The following is a 20,574-nucleotide window of genomic DNA, read 5'->3' on the forward strand; positions in this document are numbered from 1 at the left end:
AGGCTGAAGTTCCTTCACTCTGGCGGGCTACCCCTCCAATCCTGTGGAGCCAAGCCTTTCCGCTCTTTTCCAGGTTACCTTGGGTTGGAGAATTGCCTCACTGGATCCCTCTGTGTGTTCTGTCTCTTGAAAATGCAGTTAGAGCCCTTAGTTTATAAGTTTTGCTCCAGAGCAACTGAGAGAAGGTCCTCTCCTGTCGCCATCTTGGCTCTGCCCCCCCCCCCCCTTCAGCTAGTTTCAAAAAAGATTGAAAAGTCCCATGGTCCATAAGATGCTGTAGTAAGGTAAATATTACTGCTTCTTTAGAGATCACTAATAAAATCATATCAGTTTCTGTGCACATGTGAATGGGAGTCAGTTGGCAATTGGTGGGGTTTAACTGACCTCTTCTTCACAGGAGTTGATTTTCCTAGACTAGAAGCAGACTGATAGTCTGGGAATTGTTGCCTCCTTTCAGTGAATAAACATTTATTAAGTGCCCACTATGGGAACAAGATTGAAGCAGCTAGGTGGCTCAGTGGATAGAGGGCTGGGTCAGGAATCAAAAAGACCCAAATAGAAATTTGACCTCAGACACTTACTAGTTATGTGACCCTGGGTAAATCATTTAGTCTCTGTTTGTCTTAATCCACTAGAGAAGGAAATAGAAAACACTCCAGCATCTTTGAAAACAAAACAAAACAAACAAACACAAAAAATCCATGGACAGTATAGCTTACAGGGTCATTAAGTTGGACAAAGAAATATGTGCTGGGTATTGTGCCAAGCACTGAGAATATAAAGAAAGGTAATATACAGCCTCGGCTTTAGAGCAGCTCACAATCTCATGTAACTGCTATTCCCAGGGGTCCCATGATTATCTGCCTAATGGTGGCAGATAGTCTGCAATTGTTGCTAGTGGTAATGAGAAAGTGGGAAGGTGGATCATTTCTCCACAATGCTCTTTCCCCTCAATGATAGCTGTGAGGGCTGGAAGTAGATTTTAGGGGTAACAGTGAGGGGTACACTGCTAATCCCATGGTCTTGGCCACAGGTCTAGGACTACCTCCATCAGAGTCAAAGAGGAAATGGTGGTCAAAATGAAGTTGATGGTGTTGCTGGAAAAAAATGGTGCCACCAATAAAGATTGAGAACTCTTGCAAAAGTGAAGAATCACTACTAGTCCTGGAGTTGAAATGGCTCGGGATTTATTTCACAAGCCTGCAAAGTTTAAAGATTAAAACCTTTTTACTAAAGAGGCAGCAGCTGCTTTTAGCAGCCTGAGGAAAGGACAAATAACAAAGAACTAGGTGAGGTGCTTGAGGGAAAAGAAAGGAGAGTGACCAGGAGACCTGTTTGGGCTGAGGCTCAAGGGGCCTGCCATGGAGCAGAGACTCAAGTTTGAGGACAGCCTGAACAATAAAGTTTTAGGTGAGACTGACTGAGAGTAAGGGAGGAAGGAAAAGAGGTCATAGTTCCCCAGTGGCCTAGGTCTGGAGCACATGTTTCTTTCCATAGTGGGATGGACAAAAGTGGTGCTTAGATAGTGGTTTAGCGCCTGGCTTCAAGTACTCTCCAGTACACACACCACAGGGGTGGTCCTCCAAGGAAGGGCCAAGACAGAACTTATTGTGCATGGACAATGCACGGGTGAACTAGTCCTTCCTGTCCCTAAAGGCATGACTTTCAAGTCTAACACATTATTTCCTTGTGCCTCAAGATGACTACTGGGGCCTGCATCATTCAGTCTGGCCCGCCAGTGATGGCATGGCCAAGGTCAGAGTGTAAGTCAAGAGAAAGTGTTTTAACAGTGCAGACAGGATTTTATTAGTGCAAAAGATTACAAAATTTCTTTCCAATTACAATATTTCCTATGCCCACAATTCCCTGTATCAGTGATGGTTTTGAAGATCCCAAAGGTCCATTCCTACTCTGTCATTCTGTGACAACAATAAGAAAAGAAAAGGAAAGAACATTTCATGCAAAGGGAAGAGTATGGAAGAGAAACATCATAAATGGGAAGGAGGCATAAATACAAAAGGTTAAAAATAACTCACAGATAGATTTCCCCCTGTTCTTTTCCTGCAAAAAGAAACAAATGAGAGAAGATAAGATGAGAAAGGACATAAAGGATTTGAGACAAATGTAGGTTGGGGAGGGAGGTCCCCAGGATGCTTTGCAAATTTAACCATTGTCATTATCACCTCTTCTGTTTGTAGTCCTTGACACAGCAGGAAGAAAACATAGAATAGTGAGCTTTTTTTTCACCCTCCGTTTGTAGAAGAGAAAAAAAAAAGGCTGGGGAGACAGCACACATTACCTAAACAGGGTTTTTTGCTCTGTGATATTTCCTAGAATAGATCCAGAAAGATGGCTAGTACAGCAACCAGAAGAATCAACTTGAAAAGTTGGAAAGGAAAAGGGTCTTTTCAAGAAATCAGAGAATGACCCTGATAATTATGGCAGACAATGAGGAACCCTGATTACCTTGAAGGTCCTTGTTGGGAGATAATAGAAATGGAGTCAGATAATGGTAAGTTGGCAGAGAAGCAGAGATTTTTTTTTTTTTTTAGTTTTTTGCAAGGCAAACGGGGTTAAGTGGCTTGCCCAAGGCCATACAGCTAGGTAATTATTAAGTGTCTGAGACCAAATTTGAACCCAGGTACTCCTGACTCCAGGGCTGGTGCTTTATCCACTACGCCACCTAGCCGCCCCGAGAAGCAGAGATTTGAAGCAGTAAGAAATAGGCAGCCATGGAAGGTTTTAAGAAGGGAAGAGACTATTTTAAAAAGTAATATGGAAAGATCATCCTAATAACCCTATACATTCCTGCAAAGCGACTCATCTCCTTTGGCTTGCTTTATGACTTGGCAATTTATCCCAACCCAGTTTCCACAATTACATCTGGCCACGCAGTCTCAAAAGAGACTTATGGACAGCCTGTTTAAGGAAGGCGCATTTCCCAGGCTCATTCCTTGGATATAACTCTTCTGCCTGAGTCTTAACATGATGATAAACATTAAGAAGTGATGGAAGACAGCTCAGTCATAAAAAAAGGACCAACAAGACAGACAGACTGTCAATAAGATAGAACCTTGTGTCCACCTCTCAGGATAAAACTTTCTGCTTATGCATTGTTTTTAAAAGAGAAGGGAAGTTTTAAAAGGGGAAATAGGATTAGAGAGAATTGGAAGAGAGGAAAGTAAACACACATAGAAGAAACAAAACTCTTAGAAAAAATTGTAACATTCAATATGCCATGTCTCCCAGTGCTCTCATCCCTCTGCTTCTTTCCCAACTCCCTTTTCAAGGTTCTTTTACCCATTAATGTTCACATGTTTTCCTCTACTCTCTAGTCAATGAAGGAAGCTGGGTACTCATTACACACTTAATAAGAAAAAAGTATTTATCGGGCACTGTGCTGGAGATAGTGGCAGGGCTTCAATGCAGGACCCTTCCCACAAAGAGGTGCACTGAAAAAGAGGATTCCTGGGGGGAACTTAGCCCAAAGGAATGAATTGTGAAGCCTTTAAATATGGATGTCCAACATTGTAACTCTTCTGGACTGCATCACCCCAAAAATGTGTCAAGAGAGGCATATAGAGTTTAATATATATTTAAGACCACAATGTAACCCATATTACCAATGATTGTAATAATGTATTATGAATGGGCTTGGAGGGCCATGGATTGAACACACCTGCTTTAAAGGATGTGACATATGTGGCATATATCCTGTCCTGTCCTGTCCTAGGAAAGCTTTGTAGTGAGAAAACTAAACTTGGAGACCCTGTATCCTGTGATATGGGAACAATGTCAAATATTGGCCTCCTACTTTTGAAGAATGGTCAAGAAGTCACTCCAAACCAGGGCTGAGCATTGTCCATTGCTAGAGACCTACCAAGTCTTGTGACCTGGACCTTTTCTTCCCCTTCCTCTCATTTCTGGGAACTTTGAATGTTTGGAGGGGAACGGACAGACCATTTTAGAAATGAATCTGTGACTCCCTAAAACAGAAATTAAGTTCCTTTCAAGGGAGCATTGGGAAAGTAAGTGACAGCAAGGATTGGGCTTAGAATCAGGAAAATCTGAGTTCGATTCAGACCCAGATACTAGCAGTGTGTTCCTGGGTAAATTGCGTTACCTCTGTTTGCCTCCATTTTATTATCTGTAAAATGGAGATGATAACAGCATCTATTTCACAGGATTCAGCTTTTTAATATCATTTCTTGGTCATCATAAATACAAAATACCCATGAGGAGGCTCCAGGTATTTTCCTTCCCTCTGAGATTCCTTGACATTTACCATATAACTTTCATGTACCTATTTATATAGGAAATTTTACCTTTTGCAGAGACAATATTCTAAAAATTAACATGAAAGTAAAAAAGATGGTGATAAATTAAACCTTTAGGAAGTAGGGGGTTAGACTTCCATAACCACCAAAAATAATGTAATTATTGAAAAATGCTTAAACACATTGCTTGGAACATAGTAAGCTCCATTTAAATGTTGGCTATTATACTTTCTATTTCCTTCTTATTAAACAGAAATGTCTACTTAGTCCTCGTGTTCTCATGACTGGGTTCAGTCAGGAGCTCACTATGGCTGAGGGTCTAGTTTTGGTAATGACCCATGAAATTAGGGCTAGTATTAATCTACATGCAGAATAGGTGATCATTTATGCAGTATGATTTATGTTGATGATATCATAGAATCATAGACTAAAAGTTGAAAAAAACTTTAGAAAACATCTAGTCCAATCCCCTTTATTTTGCAGATAAGGAAACTAATGTTAAATGACTTACCCAAGGTCACAAAGACAGGTGGTAGAGTTCAGATTTCAATCCAGGTCCTCAGACTTGATAGTCAATATATTTCCATTGGACTATCAGGAAATAATTTCTCAATTGTCACAGATACTCTACCATGAATTAAGCATTCCTTTGAATTAAGACACTGTTCTCACTCAAAAGCCAAATCCTCATGGAAGGAATCCATTTACAAGGATGGGCAGACAGGGTAAGGAGAGGACTTCTGAGATGAAGGCATTATACTCATACATATGCATGTATATATATATATATATATATATATATATATACACACATATATATATGTATATATATATAAATCATATATATACATATATAAAGACATGTATATATACATGTATTACACATGTGTATACACACACACACACACACATGAGTGTATATCTTTGTGTGGACAATTTTATCCAATTCCTTCTTGAGAACAGATTTAGGCAAGGGAAGAAAGCACAGCAACAATAGCTACAGTTTTCTGTGTAATTATTGTATTATAATAAATTCTATGTTAACTATATAAATATGAACATGTATACCAGAAATATAACATTTGTTGTTTATTGTGCTTCTTTTGCTAGAGTATTATTATGATGCTTCTAGAAGGCCATGAGAAGACCTTGGTTCCTAACAGTCATATCAGTGAAGAATGAGCCCTGGAAGATCTTACTAGGTTGAGATTTGAGTATGGGCATGGTGATATCTGTATTTGACATCTGAAGAATAATCTAGTTAAGAAAGGTAGCTACCAACTGTTGTTTTGGTATAGGTTTTTTTTAATCACAGCAAGTATGGTGAAATCAATATCTTAGCCCCCAACATGGATGTGCAAGTTTGACTAGTTTTTCCTTAAAACACATTAAAATCATCTCCAAGACTTAACTGGCCCAAGTGACTAAAGGTTCAGGTTTTTAATATCATTTCTTGGTCATCATAAGTACAAGATACCCATGAGGAGGCTCCAGGTATTGTCCTTCCCTCTGAAATTCCTTTACATTTACCATATAACTTTCATGTACCTATTTATATAGGAAATTTTACCTTTTGCAGAGACAATATTCTAAAAATTAACAGGAAAGTAAAAAAGATGGTGATAAATTAAACCTTTAGGAAGTAGGGGGTTAGACTTCCATAACCACCAAAAATTATAATTTCTCTATACATTGCTGAAAATGCACTACTGCGTATAATTCATTATGATAAATTAAGTGTGATAATATACAGAAATGCAATATACAAAATAAAATTGGTAGCATGTAAAACATTTTACCCTTACTCATAATTCTCTAGAATTCTGTTACCTTTTCTGTTAGCATCTCGAAAAACCCCATTGATTTTAAATAATATTCATTTTTTATAACTCATAAAATCCATAATGAACACTGTACAACAAATAAAATTCTTTAAACAAAAGGATTTTTTAACCTGAATCTTACCTTCCAGTGTATCAAAAGGGAATATGAAGACATTGTACTGTAAAACTCCCTACCTTGGCACCCTCTGAGATTGTTGGGAAGTTGCTGATATTGGAAGGTGGAGAGACTAATGAAGTATCAACATCACCATAGAGCCTAAAGGCCTTGCTCTATACTTTAGGAGAACTTAAGTCATAAAGACAAAAAATGAACATATGCCTCAAATGCACAGGGAACTCTTTACAATGGTAAGGTAAATAAGACCAGTGGAGCACTTTGTTGGATACCAGCCTCTCCACAAACTTGGCCTCAGCACACCTCTGACTTTTCTTCTTCACTGCACATAGCTGCAAAGGTATATGGATGCCAACATGAAAGTGAAAATGAGATTACTAATGAAATCATGTGAATGTTTTAAGTTGCAAGAGTTAAGAACATAAATGTTGAGGATTGAAACTATGCATTGTTGTCTTTCCCATTAGAATTAGAAGTTCCATTGAGAGCAGGGACTATGTGTTTAGCTTTCCTTTTTAAACCCATTGATTTACATAGTGCTTGGTATAGTGAGCACTTAAATATTTGTTGATTGACTGTGTTTCTGGATGCAGTCTCCATAGCAATGATATCTGACATGACTAACCTATACTGCACACCAATGATGTTGATGATCTTTGTAAAATTGACAAATATATTGAAAAGGTAGCCTGATGATTTGAGCACTAGTACAGGATCTGGAATCAGTTGATCCATCCTACCTCAGACACTTGCTACTTGCATGATCCTTGGCCAAACACACTTGCAGAGTCTCAGTTTCCTCACCAACAAAATGAAGAAAATTTGTGCCTCCTTCACAATTCTTTGCAAGTCTTTTAGATTCTATGTGGGTAGAAGTAAGGTGCAACTAGGTGGCAAAGTAGATAAAGGACCATATCTGGAGTCAGGAAGACTCCTTTCTCCCTGAGTTCAAATCAAGTCTCAGCCATATGACTCTGGGCAAGTCACTTAATCCTTTTTGCCTGAGTCTTTCCAATCTGCAAAATGAGCAGGAGAATGAAATGGTAAAGTATTTCAATATCTTTGCCAAGAAAACAGCAAATGAAGAGTCAGAAACAATTTCCACTGATTGGAGGGACTCCCTTGTCATACTTCTAAACCCCAAATGGGATCATACATAGGCAGACAAAACTGAAAAAAATAATTCAAAAATAAATTTTAAAAAAGATAAAAGTGACATCTGATTTTTTTCATCTAAGCATATTATTTCATTGGTCTAGATAACGTCCTGATTAGGAACCTTCCCCTACCAAAGAGGGCCAGCTACCAAGTCTGGAGACTTGTTTAAAGCTATCTTTATCTAACATTCTTAAAGATTCATATAGTCAGAGGCAGGGTTTAAATTGTGGGATCTGAGACCTGTTCTCTCTATAATAAACTACAATGATTTTCAGTAAGTAAATATTATTACAAATATTCATGATATTTGTTTTTTCAGTCATTTCAGTCATGTCCAACTCTTCATGATCTCATTTGGGGTTTTCTTGGCAAAGACAGATGATGAAAATGCAGCTAGGATGAAGTTACTTACCCAGGATCAGACAGCTAATAAATGTCTGAAATTGGATTTGAACTCAGTAGTCGTCTTTCTGACTACAGGTCTAGCACTCTATCATCTGGATCACATAGGGGTCCTTTAACCAGGTCATAGGATTATATATTTATAGCCAAAAATGATTTTGTAGGTCATCAAGTCTAACATTCATTTATAATATGAGGAAACTAAGGTCAAGAGGTGTGTCCTGGGTCAGACAAATAGAGAAAGAGGCAGAATTTGAAACTAGAATCTCTTCATTCAAAACTAGTATTTTTTTCCTGCTATATCACTGACTCCCTAAGTCTAAATTATCTGCTATATTTTTATGATGTAGGCTTTGCTCTGGTTTTCTTGTCACAGAAGTAAGCAGGTCTAATCAACCTTTTCTACTATTAGATGGAAAAGCCTGCTTAAAAAACAATTCATTTACCTCAATAACTTTTTTTAATGTCACAAAACTGGACCCAAATGAAAAGCAAAATATTTTTACCCCAAATGTTGAAGTTCAGAGCCCTACATGGACAAAGACCCCAATCTCCCAGAAGATAATAATCATTCTCAGTCAATAAACAATCATTAATGCATGGCAATGAGGAAACAAAAAAAAGACAAAAAGATGACCACTGCCCTGGAGGAAGCAAGGCAGATTGGTCCCTTTTGACAGGCTGGTTAATAAAAGTCATTGGGGAGAAGAGAGAGTCATTGCAAAAGGGAATAGGAAAAAGTAAAAAGTAGTAAGTGTAGTTTGTGTTCATTACATAAATAAATAGCAAGTGTTCAGGTCTATGATCCTCTCTAGTTCTTGGGAAGTTGTGCAAGATGCCCACATGCATCATGACTACCTCCCTCACAGTGGGAAATGAAAGGTTTGATGCTATCTGGTCACTCACCAAATAAAGAGCCCAGCATCTTCAGCATAAAATTAATTTGAAAACCAGCATGATTTCCTCCTTTATTTTTCTCCAGCAATGGTTCTCTGGGCAGGGCAGCTTATTATAAAGTTCCTTCAGCCAAAAGAAGATGGGGAAAACGTTAACTCCCTGTGTTCCTTTGAATGTCTGCAGACAGATGAAGAAAAGTTATCTAACTTTTTTTACTTTGTAGGGGGCTCTTTAAAAGAGGGTGCGAATAGGAATGAAAGAATTTCTAAGTTTCAAAGGACTCATTTTTAGAAATGAGTCTTCTCAGAAAACAAACAAGCTTTAGGGCATATGATGCTTGAATTTAATCACTATCCACACTCCAAAAGATGCTAATCTGGACTGAGACTTTGGAGACTAAGGACAAAAATAAATCAATCTGAGTATTATCAGTTAGTTCAGAGCTTCTGTTACATAGCACATATAAACACACACACACATATACATGAGTGTATAAATAAATACAACCACTACATAGCATCATTTGAGGGACTCCAAAAATCACTCCCCATTCATACCAAAAAGTTGCCCCCACTGGCCTACCACAGGCCCTACCTGAAATTACTCTGAGAAAATAATTTTTGAATCAATCATTTGTATCAATCATTCATATCTTAATATGAACTAGATCATCAGACCATTTTTCCTTGCAACAACTATCTAAAAGAAGATCTTCAGAAAATGCGTTTAGAGAATAGTGGGATAATTTTGGAGCATGGATTTCTGCAGGAGAAAATCTGTGTAGGGGAAGCTATAACAGATTAAGATGAGGATGCAGAGAAGCCAGAAGACAATCTAATAGGACTAGAAAGAAAGACAAAGGAACAAAAAGAGGGACATGACTAGGCAATTGAAGAGAAACTTAGCTAATCTCAAAATTAAACCAAGTCTTAAAGTACTCCCACTTGCAAAAACAAACATGAATGCATATCAAAACAATTCTGAGGTTTTATCTCACAAATGGAAAACAGACAAAGATATGAAAAGCAGGGAATAGATAACATTGGGAAGTTTGTAGAAAGACATACATATACTCCAAGAGGTAAAGTCATGTATAGCTTGGTCTAAGCATTCTGGAAAGCAATTTGGAATACTAAGAAGGTGACTAAATATCCATACTCTTTGACCTAGCAATCCCATTTCTAGATATACATCCAAAAAGATTAATGATAAAATAATGGTCTCATATAGACCAAAATATTTATAATATCTTTTAGTAACTGTAAAAGAAACATAGAAAAGAGATGTTCATCAATGGAGGAATGACTATACAAATTATGGCATGTGAATGAAATGGAATTTATTAATATTTTATTTGTTTTCCAATTATATACAATAGTAGTTTCTACCTATTATTTTGTAAGGTTTTGAATTTTATAATTTCCCCCTTCCTGTTGCTCCTCCTATGCCCCCCCCCACAGAAAGTAGTCTATACATTGAACAAAATTGAATGTGCTGAGAGAGAAATCATATCCTTGAGGAGAAAATAAAATATTAGAGATAGTAAAATTATGAAGTACACAAGACACTTTAAAAAATAATTGAAGGTAATAGACTTTGGTCATTGTTTAAACCCCACAGTGCTTTCTCTAGATACAGATGGCATTCTCCACCACAGGTACTCTAAAATTGTCCCAGATTATTGCACTGAAGGGATGAGCAAGTCTATTAAGGTTGATCATCACCACCATGTTGCTGTTATGGTGTTATTCTGGTTCTGCACATCTCGCTCAGTATCAGTTCATGCAAGACTTTCCAGGCCTTCTCTTTCCAGGCCTTCTCTGAAATACTATCCCTCTTGGTTTCTAATAGAACAATAGTGTAACACTTGCTCTATAAGGATTGATAGTTGTGAATACAGAGAAGCATTGGAAGACAAAATGATGCAAAATGAAATAAGCAGAGAATAAGATACAAGTGGCAATAATATAAGTGTAAACAATAACAAATCTAAATTTAGTGTTATTAAATTATAACTATAAAGCTTGATTCCCCCCAAATGACTTGTATTTCCCTTCCTTCTTCCCTAAAGGCAGAATTATGAATATGAAATATTGCATATATTTTAGAAATTGATTGGTATGTTAATTTTGCTGAATTTTTTTCTTTCCCCTCTGTTTTAGTTTTTGCTATAGTAGATGACCCTCTGAAAGGGAAGGGGGGAAAAGACAGATTGAGTTATATATATATATATATATATATATGTATATATATATATATATATATACATATATATATATGCATATATATTGTATAAAATGGAAAATATCAAAACAAATTTAAAAATAATAGAGGATTCTATTTATAAAGGTGAATTAGTGGGAAATGTTAGCAAATTCAAAAAAAAGAAAAATAATAACAACAAAACATGTAAAATATATAGCAGAAAACAGAAGTTTTGAAGTTTGGGCAAACAATAGTGGTGCTACCACAACTTTGATGAATTTAAAACACACTTAAAAAGAAAATAGTACATAACAAAAGTTCATGACTCTTTAGAGATCCTTCTTTGTTCTTTGCATTTTGTTTTACATGTGTTCTTTTAAAAGCTTACAGTAATTTGTTGTTAATTTATCTGAGTGTGTCTTGGGGATTTTAAGCTAGATTTCCTGTTGGGACTAAGCTTCAAGGTAAAAAAAAGCTGTGTAGTGGTGACAGATGTTTTCCAAACAGCTGTTTACTTTTTAGTTATTTTCTGATATATATAGAAGTAGTCAGGAAGTCTTCACTGATTATTGAAGGGTAGTGATATGAGCCTACACCTGAGGTGACTATGGTAAGAAGGAATATTGAAGTGGGTACAGAGTGGGTACAGAGGTGGAGACACTTAAAACATAAGAACAGAAAAAAAGACTAGAGCAGAAGTCTAGTTGTGCTTGTTATCAGGTAATGAAATCACAAAAATGGAGATGGAAATTAGTATTCAATTGTAATGGAGAGGTTTTGGACACAACTCTGGAGGAGATTAAAAAAAAAAAAAGAAAACCCATTTAAAATAACTGCAGTCAATATAATGTGCTTTGGAGTCTACCTGCCAAGAAAAACTCAGAAACCATTTAAACACAATTGAAAAACACTTTTCACACAAATAGAGATATCTAAACAATTGAAAAAAAATAATTGCTCATGCTAAGCCAATATAATAAAATGACAATTCTTCTTAAATAAATTCACTTAGTACCATGCCAATCAAACTACCAAAAATATTTTATAAGACTAGAAAGAATAACAACAAAATTCATTTGGAAGAACAAGAGTTCAAGAATATCAAAGGAATCAATAAAAATTTTGAAGGATGATGACTTAACAATAACAGATTTCAAACTATATATTAGAAAACAGTAACCATCCAATCATGGTACTGGTTGAAAATTAGAGTGGTGGCATAAATTGCCCAAATTAACAGAAAAGGAATAAAAATACTTAAATAACCCCATTTCAGAAAAAAACTGAACAAGCCTCCCTAAGAAAAAAATATTCAAGGTCAGATGCATTTACAAGTGAATTCTTCCAAATGTTTAAAGAACAATTCATTCTAATCCTATATAAACTATTTGAAAAAATGGAAAAAGGAGTTCTACCAAATTACTTTTATGACACCAACATAGTTCTGACACCTAAACCAGGAAGAGTCAAAAGAGGAAAAAAATTCCCCTAATGAATATTGATACATAAATTTTGAATAAAATATTAGCAAAGGGAATAAAGTGGACTTAGTAAATATAGTAAAAATGACAATTCTTTCTAAATTAAATTACTTATTCAATCAGACTACCAAATATCATACCAGTCAGACTACCAAAAATTATTTTATAGAGTTATAAAGGATAGCAACAAAATTATTGACCTTGTAAAAGGTCAATAATATCAAGGGAATTAATAGGAAAAAATGTAAAGGAAGGCAGTCAGTCTAGCCATGCCAGATCTAGAAGTATATTATAAAACTGCAGTTATCAAAACTGTCTGATACTAGCTAAGAAATAGAGGCATATCACTGGACTAGATTAGGTACAAAAGGTATAATAGTAAATGACTATAGTAATTTACTGTTCAATAAACCCAAAGAATACAGTTTCTGGCATAAGAACTCACTATTTGAAGAAAAACTGTGGGAAAACTGGAAAATAGTAGGACAGAAACTAGGCATAGATCCACATCTCACATCCTAAATCAAGATAAGGTTGAAATAAGTACAGCATTTAGACCAAAAGGGTGATACCATAGACCAATTAAGAGAACAAGGAATAATTTATCTATTAGATCTATGGAAAGGGGAGTAATTTATGACCAAACAAGAGATAGAGAACATTCTAAAATGCAAAATGGATAATTATGATTATATTAAACTAAAAAAATTTTGCACAAATAAAAACAATGCAATGAAGATTAGAAGGAATGCATAAATCTGGGAAACAGTTTTCACAGTGTTTCTGATAAAGGGCTCATTTCTAAAATATATAGAGAAGTGAGAAAAATTCATAAAGATATAAGTCACCTTCAATAGATAGTCAAAGGATAACAACAGACAGCTTTAAGATATAGAAATTAAAGCTATCTATAGTCATAATGACTAAATCATTATTGACTAGAGTAATGAAAATTAAAACAGTTCTAAGGTACCAACTCAAACCTATCAGATTGGTTAAAATGACAAAAAAAAAAAAAAGAAATGATCAGTGTTAGAGGGGATGTGGGAAAATTGGGACACTAAGCACTATTGGTGGAATTGTGACCTGATCCAACCATTCTAGAGAATAATTTGGAACTATGTTCAAAGGGCAATATAACTGAGAATGCCTTTTAATCCAGCAATATCAGTATTGTGTCTGTATCCCAAAGAGATCATAAAAATGGGGAAAAGACCAACATGTACAAAAATATTTATAGCAACTCTTTTTGTAGTGGTAAAGAATTGGAAAATGAGGGAATGCCCATTAATTGGGAATGACTGAACAAGTTATGGTATATGAAATCATGAATGAATGAAACTTAGAAAAGTATGGAGAGACTTCCATGAACTGTTGTTGAGTGAAGTGAGCTGAACCAGGAAAGCATTGTATGCATTAACAGCAAATCTTTGTGATGATCAACTGATGAACTTATCTCCTCTCAACAGTTCAATGACCAAAGATAAATCTTAAAAGACTTGTAATGGAAAATGCCATCCACAGTCAGTGAAAAAACTATGGAGTTTGAATACAAAGCAAAGCATATTTTTAACTTTTTAAACTTGATTTATGCTATTTTCTTTTTCTCATACTTTTCCCTTTAGTTCTGAGTCTTCTTTCACAACATGACATAACAGAAATATGTTAAACAAGATTATACATGTAGAGTCTTATCAGCTTACTTGCTGTTATGGGGAGGAGAGAGAAAGGCAAGAAGTAGAAAAATGTGGAACTCAAAACTATCTTTGCATGCAATTGAAAAATAAAATAACATTCAAAAAATAAAAAATTAGGAGTGGTAAATCAATGTAGTAAATGACTATGGGAATCTAGTCTTTGATAAACCCAACAATCGAAGCTTTGGGGCCAAGAACTCACTATTGAACAAAAATTGCTAGAAAAACTGAAAGTTGTTTGGCATATCCTCAGTATAAACCAATATCATATATGTATACCAAGAAAATGGCAAAACATTTTCAATGGGGGCAGCTAGGTGGCTCAGTGGATAAAGCACTGGTCCTGGAGTCAGGAGGACCTGAATTCAAATCCGACCCCAGACCTTAATAATTACCTAACTATGTGACCTTGGGCAAGTCACTTAACCCCATTGCTTTGCAAAAAAAAAAAGTTTTAAAAAAGTTTCCATGATTTAGACATAAAGGATGATATCATGTGTAAATAAGGGGAACGTGGAAAATTGTCCCTTTCAAGTAGCAGAACCAAGAAAACATTTTATACATTAACAACAACATTCTGAGTTGATCAGCTATGATGGACTAAGCTCTTCTCAGCAATTCAGAAATAGAGGACAATCTTGAGAGACTTGTAAGGGACAATGTCATCCATATCCAGAAGGGGAAAAATCCATAGAATCTGATTGTATACTATGTTCATTTTTATGAAAATTTCTTTTATGTTTTTCCTTCCTGTCTCATGGTTTTCTTTCTTTCCCTTAGTCCTAATTCCTTATATACAAAATGACTAATATGTAAATATGTTGAATACAAATTGTACATTTACAGCCTTTACCATACTAGATTGTTCTTTGTCAAGGGGAAGGGGGAGGGACAGAAGGGTGGTAGAAAAGTGTGTAACTTATGAATTTTCATAAGGATGAATGTTGAAAAACTACTATAGCAACTAATTGGAAAAACAAAATATCAATTAAAAAAAGAAAGAAAATTGTCCCTTTCAGATCTGTGGATAAGGAAAGAATTTATGACCAAATGAGAAAAAGAGGTCATAGGAAATAAAATGGATGCTTTTGATTACATTCAATTAAAAAGAGTTTTCACAACAAAATAAATACAACTGCAGCCAAGATTAGAAGGCAAGAGAAACTGGGGGGGGGGGGTTCAGCAAATTTCTCTGATAAAGGAGTCTTTTTTTAACTATATTGGGAATGAATTATATTTACAAAAATAAAGGCCATTTACAATTAATTAATGCTCAAAGAAAAGACAGTTTTCACTCAAAGAAATCAAAGATATTTATAATCATATAAAATACTTTAAATTGCTATTGATTTAGAGAAATGCAAATTAAAACAATTCTGAGTTACAGCCACACAATTTGCAAATTCAGGGCCATTACCAGTTGTCCTGACCTGTGTCTTGTATTCTGAATAATTCTGGGAGAGAGAGAGGGAAAGGTTGATGACTTTGCACAGCCCTCCCTCACTTCAATTCATTTGCAAGTCAAGGCATTACCCTCCTGATGTCATTGGTTCTCTTCCAGAAAAAAGGATGAACAACATCAGATTGACTAACAAGACAGAAAAGGAAAATGGCAAATGCTGGAGGAAATGTGGAAAACTTGGGACTAATACATTGTTAGTAGAGTTGTGAAGTAGTTCAGTCAATCAGTAGAATAATACAGAATTAGGCAAGTGCTATAAAACTTTGCATATCCTTTGAAGCAGCAATATCCCTATTAGGTCTATATCCCAAAGAGATCAAAGGAAAAGGAAAAGAACCTATTTGTACAAAAAATATTTATGGTAGCTCTTTTTGTAGTGACAAAAATTGGAAATTGAGGAGATACCCATCACTTTGCTAATGGCAGAAAAAAATGATATATAATTGTGATGGACTACTATTGAGTTATAAGAAATGACAAGCAGGAAACTTTCAGAAAAACCTGGAAAGACTTACATGAACTGATGTAAAGTAAAGTGAACAAAACTAGGAGAACATTAGATATAGTAACAGCCATATAATAATGATGCTGAATGTGAAAGACTTAACTACTCTAATCAATACAATGACCCAAGACAATTGCATAGTATTCATGATAGAAAATGCCATCCTCCTGCAGAGAACTGATTGAACTATAATGGCTTCCATGGTTAATATGGAAATATGGTTTGTATGATTTCACATAAATAATTGATATCAAAATAGCTTGCCTATGAGAGAATTCAGAACTCAATTTTTTAAATGAAAACTAAAAATAAATTTAAATTTTTTTAAATAAAGTAAGAAGAGGGGGTAGCTAAGTGGCACAGTGGATAGAATACTGGCTCTGAAGTCAGGAGGAACTGAGTTCAAATCAGATATCAAACACTTAATAATTACCTAGCTGTGTAACCTTGGGCAAGTCACATAACCCCACTACCTTGCAAAAATCAAATAAATAAATAAATAGAAAGAAAGAAGAAAAGAACTTGAATAGCTGTGACTTGTATATCAAGAGGGTATAGAAATTAAGAGCCATAATTTTTCATTCTAACATAGCTTCATGTAACTTCTGGTTTGGAAAAAGGCAGTGTGTTCTGGAGTCAGAGTATTTAACTTCAAATTCCACATTACAGCTTGAGCAAATCATTTTATCTTAGTTCCCTCATTTTATAGAAAGGACTGAAGTAGACTACATGATCTCTCAGATTCTTTATAGTTCCAGATGTGGATCTACAGAGGTTGTATGATGGAGGTGGTGCTCCCAGGCCAACTATCTCTTCATTTAGTGGTACTACATCAGACCTCCATGAACTTCATCATTAAGTAACTCATCCATCAAAAACCTTCAGTATCCTCTGCCTCTCTGAGCAGAAGGTTGTAGAGCAAACACTGTCCTCTAAAGACTTCATTTAAAAAAGAATTCCAGATCAAACAGTCTTCTTTGTCCCCTTGACTGTATTCCATCATAGTCCATTGATTACCTTCCTTCTCCAATCCAGTTCTATTCCTTTTAAACTATCTTCCCCCCTTGGACTATGGACTCCTTGAAGGCAAGAACTGTCTTTATTTTTCATTTTTGCATCCTCAGTACTTAGTATATATGTGTCTGACACATAATAAACACTTAATAAATATTTATTGACTGAATGAATTATGGAATCACACATGCTTAGTTTGAAGTCTGATTCTAAGAGGCTATCACTGATGTAACCTTAAAAAAATCATTTGAAACTTTTGTTGTTCCATTAAAATGAAGAAATGAAGGGATTGGAGAAAAACAAACCAAAACTGTATGCTACGACCAAGGTTAGCTTCAAAAAAAAAAGGTGAAAAAATGTATTTCACTTTCTTCTTTGCAGAAGTCGGCAAGTAGAGTCTTGAAACTTAGACTTAACTTTAGACCTGGATTCTTTTATTTAACTATTTTCTTTCTTTATAAAATTTCTTTGTAACATAAGATACTTTCATGTTGCATCACCCTAAGTTCAAATCCAGCCTCAGATACTTACTAAATTTGCCTCATTTCCTCACTTATAAAATAAGTTAGAGAGAGGAATGGAGAACCACTCCAGTATCTTGGTAAAAAAAAAATCCAAAATGGGATCATGAAGGATTGGATATGAAAGAAAAATGACTTAAAAATATGGGATGACTTTCTAAATAAAAGAGAAGAATATATTTGAAAACAAAGAAGATATACAAGCAAAGAAATAACGATATTTGTTTATCTAAAATAAAAGTGAGAGAAGTTGACTTAGACTAAGGTTCTTAACCCAAGGTCCATGAATTGGTTTTTTAAAATATTCTGATAATAGCATTCCAATAAAATTGGTTTCATTTGCATAATTTTTTTATTATTTTGGGCATTTAAAAACATTTTTTCTATGAAACCAATATGGTACTGTTACCTAAACCAGGAAGAGTTAAAATAGAGAAAGAAAATTATAGACCTATTTCCCTGATGAATATAGATGCAAAAATCCTAAATAAAATCTTAGCAAAACAATTACAACAAGTCATCACTAGGATAATACATTATGATCAAGTAGGATTCATTCCAGGAATGCAGGGTTGGTTCAATATTAGGAAAACTGTTAGTATACTCAATTATATCAACAACAAACCTATCAGAAATCATATGATCATATAAATAGATGCTGAAAAAGCTTTTGACAAAATACAGCATCCATTCCTATTAAAAACACTAGAGAGTGTAGGAATAAATGGACTGTTCCTTAAAATAATTAGCAGTATCTATTTGAAACCATCAAGAAGGATTATATTCAATGGGGAGAGGCTAGAGGCATTCCCAATAAGATCAGGGGTGAAACAAGGGTGCCCATTATCACCACTACTATTCAATATTGTATTAGAAATGTTAGCATCAGCAATTAGAGAAGAAAAAGAAAGTGAAGGAATTAGAATTGGGAAGGAAGAGACAAAACTCCCACTCTTTGCAGATGACATGATGGTCTACCTAGAGAATCCCAAGAAATCATCCAACAAACTACTGGAAACAATTAGCAATTTTAGCAGAGTTACAGGTTATAAAATAAACCCTCATAAATCCTCAATTTTTCTATATATGTCTAGCAAGAAATAGCAGAAAGAGCTAGACAGAGAAATCCCATTCAAAGTAACCTCAGACAATATAAAATATTTGGGAGTCTATTTGCCAACACAGACTCAGAATCTTTTTGAAAACAATTATAAAACACTTCTCACACAAATTAAATCAGATTTAAATAACTGGGCAAATATCAACTGCTCATGGATAGGTAGAGCTAATATAATAAAAATGACAATTCTACCAAAACTAAACTATCTGTTTAGTGCCCTACCAATCAAAATTCCAAAAAATTACTTTAACGAATTAGAAAAAATTGTAAGTAAATTCACATGGAGAAATAAAAAGTCAAAAATTGCCAGGAGCTTAATGGAAAAAAGCACAAAAGAAGGTGGCTTAGCCCTACCTGATCTAAAATTATATTATAAAGCATCAGTCATCAAAACTGTTTGGTATTGGCTAAGAAATAGAGTGGTGGACCAGTGGAATAGATCAGGTGTAGAAGCAGGAGATGATTATAGTAATCTGCTGTTTGATAAACCCAAAGAGTACAGCCATTGGGATAAAAACTCCCTCTTTGATAAAAATTGCTGGGATAATTGGAAGTTAGTATGGAAGAAACTTAAATTAGACCAACACCTCACACTCTTTACCAAAATAAGATCCAAATGGTTACAGGATTTAGACATAAAAAAACAATACTATAAGCAAATTAGAAGATCAAGGACTAGTCTACCTGTCAGATCTATGGAAAGGGGAGCAGTTAATGACTAGGGAAGAGTTGGAGAACATCACCAAAAACCAGTTAGATGATTTCAATTACATTAAATTAAAAAGCTTTTGCACAGATAAAATCACTGTAACCAAGATCAAAAGAAATGTAGTAAATTGGGAAACAATCTTTACAACTAATGATTCTGACAAAGGACTCATTTCTAAAATATACAGAGAACTGAGTCATATTTTTAAAACAAAAAGCCATTCCCCAATTGACAAATGGTCAAAGGATATCCAAAGGCAATTTACAGATGAGGAGATCAAAGTAATCCATAGCCATATGAAAAAAATTCTCTAAATCATTAATTATTAGAGAAATGTAAATTAAAGCTTCTCTGAGGTGCCACCTCACACCTCTCAGATTGGCCAATATGACCAGGAAGGATAATGATCATTGTTGGAAGGGTTGTGGGAAATCTGGGACACTATTACACTGTTGGTGGAGCTGTGAACTCATCCAACCCTTCTGGAGAGCTATTTGGAACTATGCCCAAAGGGCAACAAAAATGTGCATACCCTTTGACCCAGCAATACCACTACTGGGTCTATACCCTGAAGAGATGATGAAAAAGGGTAAAAACATTACTTGTACAAAAATATTTATAGCAGCCCTGTTTGTGGTGACAAAGAATTGGAAATCAAGTAAATGTCCTTCAATTGGGGAATGGCTTAGCAAACTATGGTATATGTATGTTATGGAACACTATTGTTCTATTAGAAACCAGGAGGGACGGGATTTCAGGGAAGCCTGGAGGGATTTGCATGAACTGATGCTGAGTGAGATGAGCAGAACCAGAAAAACACTGTACACCCTAACAGCAACATGGGAGTGATGTTCAACCTTGAAGGACTTGCTCATTCCATCAGTGCAACAATCGGTCTCAATTTTGGGCTGTCTGCAAAAGAGAGTGCCATCTGTATCCAGATAAGGAGCTGTGGAGCTTGAACAAAGTGCAAGGACTATTCCCTTTAATTTAGAAAAAAACAGATATCTTATTGTCTGATCTTGTTACCTCTTAGACTTCTCTTCTCTTCTTTAAGGATATGATTTCTCTCTCATCACACCCAATTTGGATCAAGGTACAACATGGAAACAAAGTAAAGACTGACAGAGTGCTTTCTGGGGGGGGGGGAAGCAAGATTGGGGGGGG

Source organism: Macrotis lagotis, chromosome 1 (assembly GCF_037893015.1).
Source record: "Macrotis lagotis isolate mMagLag1 chromosome 1, bilby.v1.9.chrom.fasta, whole genome shotgun sequence".
Lineage (NCBI taxonomy): Eukaryota > Metazoa > Chordata > Mammalia > Peramelemorphia > Peramelidae > Macrotis > Macrotis lagotis.